The sequence below is a fragment of the Hyperoodon ampullatus genome (genome assembly GCF_949752795.1).
Source record: "Hyperoodon ampullatus genome assembly, chromosome: X".
NCBI lineage: Eukaryota > Metazoa > Chordata > Mammalia > Artiodactyla > Ziphiidae > Hyperoodon > Hyperoodon ampullatus.
Window position 1 is genome coordinate 94,762,750 of NC_136913.1, and position 4,193 is coordinate 94,766,942.

A 4,193-nucleotide genomic window follows, 5' to 3' on the forward strand; every position below is an offset into this window, starting at 1 on the left:
CTTGTTAAACTTCCTTCAGTTATTGCTACTGTCTGACTTGAAATCATTGTTCCAGCCAAGTAATCTTATTTCCTGAGTGAGTAAATATGACTTGCTCACACTTGTCTCTGAACTGTCTTACATGCCTGGAATCCCCTCTCTTCCCCTTATGCCGCCATGAACACGGCTCTGGCAGGAGATCAAACTGATGACTGAAATAGAGCCCACTGCAGTACGCAAAATGCAAGTTAGCTCCCTGCATATCTGAAACAGGCAGAACAACTTTGTTTGGGCACTTGGGTCTCCATTTACCAATTCTAGGCCAGTTCTGATCCTGAGGTCCCCTGAGGACTCCTGGGAGAGAGAACTCAGGCATTTCTTTTTTTTTTTTTTCTTTTTTTGAGGTTTTTGCAGTACGCGGGCCTCTCACTGTTGTGGCCTCTCCCGCCACGGAGCACAGGCTCCGGACGCGCAGGCTCAGGGGCCATGGCTCACGGGCCCAGCCGCTCCGCGGCATGTGGGATCTTCCCGGACCAGGGCACGAACCCTTGTCCGCTGCATCGGCAGGCGGACTCTCAACCACTGCACCACCAGGGAAGCCCAGAACTCAGGCATTTCTGATCTTAGGAAGTTAGGTTCAAGGTTCTGAGGCTTCCCCGAATAAAACTGTGAGATTATCAAGTTTGTCTGTAGAGGTCCCACTAGCTTCACTGTCTTCTTTTATATTTTTCCTCTTTTAAATCCTCTAATACAGAACTCACCATCATTCCCCTTCATCCTGGCAAAAAGAAAAGGGGATCCAATAATTTTATTCATATTACAGTGTAGAGATTGAATCTGCTACATCTCACAGGAGGATGTCAGGGGTTAGAAGGAACCTCTGCCACTTACTGGCTGTGTGATCTTGGGCAAAGAGTTTGATCACTCTGTGCCTCAGTTTCCTTATCTGTAAAAGGGGGATAATAAGAGTGCTTACATCATTGTTAGATATAATTATTATCTGTCAATCCCCAATAAGGCAACCCTGCTTAGTAGTTAGGCAGCCTATGCTTCAGTGCCTGCAATGATGGGAGCACTTTGCCTCCCAGGACAGCTCATTTCTCTTGCAATTAAAAAGCTGTATCAGAGAGAAGGGATAGTATTTGTAGGAGAGGAGTGGGTCCCTCTCAGATTTCTAGCAAAAAGATAGTCCCCACCATGGATTTTGTGAGGCTGCTTCACTCCTTCTGAGGTCAATACTTGCATAATCCTAATTGTTGTAGAATGTTTATAGTAATAATAATTCATCTATTGAGCACGTACTATGTGCAGACATTGTGCTAAGTATTTTATATGCACTATCTAAATCCTTGAAATAAGCCTATTATTATTATTATATTAAAACTAAATTTTAGGCCTGAGGAAGATGGCGGAAGAGTAAGACGCGATCACCTTCCTCCCCACAGATACATCAGAAATTCATCTACACGTGGAACAACTCCTACAGAACACCTACTGAATGCTGACAGAAGACCTCAGACCCCCCAAAAGGCAAGAAACTCCCCACATACCTGGGTAGGGTAAAAGAAAAAAGAATAACCAGAGACAAAAGGATAGGGACGGGACCTGCACCAAGTGGGAGGGAGCCGTGAAGGAGGAAAGGTTTCCACACACTAGGAAGCCCCTTCGCGGGCGGATACTGCAGGTGGCAGAGGGGGAGGCTTCGGAGTAGCGGAGGAGAGCACAGCAACAGGGGTGTGGAGGGCAAAGCGGAGAGATTCCCACACAGAGGATCGGTGCCCTCAGGCACACACCAGCCTGAGAGGCTTGTCTGCTCGGCCGCCGGGGCGGGCGGGGCTGGGAGCTGAGGCTCGGGTATCGGTTTCAGTCGGAGAGCAGGGAGAGGACTGGGGCTGGCAGCGGGAAGAGAGCCTGAAGGGGTTATTGCACCACGGCTAGCCCGGAGGGAGTCCGAGGGGAAAAAGTCTGGAGCTGCCGAAGAGGCAAGAGACTTTTTCTTCCCTCTTTGTTTCCTGGTGCGCGAGGAGAGGGCATTAAGAGCGCTGCTTAAAGAAGCTCCAGAGACGGGCTCGAACCGCGGCTAAAGGAGCGGACCCTGGAGACGGGCGTGGGACGCTGCGGCTGCTGCTGCCACCGCCACAAGGCCTGTGTGCGAGGGCAGGTCACTGTCCACCCCCCCTTCCGGGGAGCCTGTGCAGCCCGCCACTGCCGGGGTCCCGGGATCCAGGGACGGCTTCCCCGGGAAAGCGCACGGAGCGCCTCGGGCTGGTGCAACGTCACGCCGGCCTCTGCCGCTGCAGGCCCGCCCCGCACTGCGTGCCCCCCCCCACCTCGGCCTGAGTGAGCCAGAGCCCCTGAATCAGCGGCTCCTTTAAACCCGTCCTGTCTGAGCGAAGAACGGACGCCCTCCGGCGACCTACGTGCAGAGGCAGGCCAGGTCCAAGGCTGAGACCGGGAGCAGTGAGAGCAGAGAAGAGACAGGGAAATCTCTCTGTGCAGCCTCGGAGGCAGCGGATTAAAGCTCCACGGTCCGCTTGATGTGCCCTGCGTCTGTGGAGTGCATGAATGGACAGCAAATCATCCCAAATTGAGGAAGTGGACTTTGAGGACAAGATTTAAGATTTTTCCCCCTTTTCCTCTTTTTACAACGAATTATCCCAAATTAAGGAGGTGGACTTTGAGAGCAAGATTTCAGGCTTTTTCCCCTTTTCCTCTTTTTACAACGAATTGTCCCAAATTGAGGAGGTGGACTTTGAGAGCAAGATTTCAGGCTTTTTCCCCTTTTCCTCTTTTTACAACGAATTGTCCCAAATTGAGGAGGTGGACTTTGAGAGCAAGATTTTCGATTTTTCCCCCCATTCTCTTTTTGTGAATGTGTATGTGTATGCTACTGTGTGAGATATTCTCTGTATAGCTTTGCTTCCACCATATGTCACAGGGTTCTATCCATCCGTTTTTTTTTTCAATAATTACTTTTTTATTTTAATAACGCTACTATATTTTATACTTTATTCTATTTTACTTTATCTTCTCTCTTTCTTTTTATCCTACCTTCCCTTCCTCCCTCCCTCCCTCTGCCCCTCCTTTCTTTCTTTCTCTCTTACTTTCCTTCCTCCCTCCCTCCCTCCTGTCTTTCTTTCTTTGTTTCTTTCTTTCCTTCCTCCCTCCCTCCCTTCTTTCTTCCTTTCACTCTTTCTTTTCCTGGCCTTCCTCCCTCCCTCCCTCCTTTCTTTCTCACTTTCTTTCCTTCCTTCCTCCCTCCCTCCCTCCCTTCTTTCTTTCTTTCTTTCTTTCTTCCTTCCTTCCTCCCTTCCTTCCTTTCTTTCCTTCTTCATTTCTTTCTTTCTCTGTTTCTTTCTTCTACTAATTCTTTCTTTCTACGTTTTCTCCCTTTTATTCTGAGCCGGGAAGATGAAAGGCTCTTGGTGCTGCAGCCAGGAGTCAGTGCTGTGCCTCTGAAGTGGGAGAGCCAACTTCAGGACACGGGTCCACAAGAGACCTCCCAGCTCCACATAATATCAAGCAGCGAAAATCTCCCAGAGATCTCCATCTCAACACCAGCACCCAGCTTCAGTCAACGACCAGGAAGCTACAGTGCTGTTCACCCTATGCCAAGCAACTAGCAAGACAGGAACACAACCCCACCCATTAGCAGAGAGGCTACCTAAAAACATAATAAGGCCACAGGCGCCCCAAAACACACCACCAGACGGGGACCTGTCCACAAGAAGGACAAGATCGAGCCTCAACCACCAGAACACAGGCACTATTCCCCCCAACCAGGAAGCCTACACAACCTACTGAAACAAACTTAGCCACTGGGGACAGACACCAAAAACAACGGGAACTATGAATCTGCAGCCTGCAAAAAGGAGACCCCAAACACAGTAAGATAAGCAAAATGAGAAGACAGAAAAACAAACAGCAGGTGAAGGAGCAAGATAAAAACCTACCAGACCTAACAAATGAAGAGGTAATAGGCAGTCTACCTGAAAAAGAATTCAGAATAATGATAGTAAAGCTGATCCAAGATTCTATTTCCAAGATCCAAAATCTTGGAAATAGAATAGACAAAATGCAAGAAACAGTTAACAAGGACCTAGAAGAGCTAAAGATGAATCAAGCATCGATTAAAAACACAATAAATGAAATGAAAAATAATCTAGAAGGGATCAATAGCAGAATAACTGAGGCAGAAGAACAGATAAGTGACA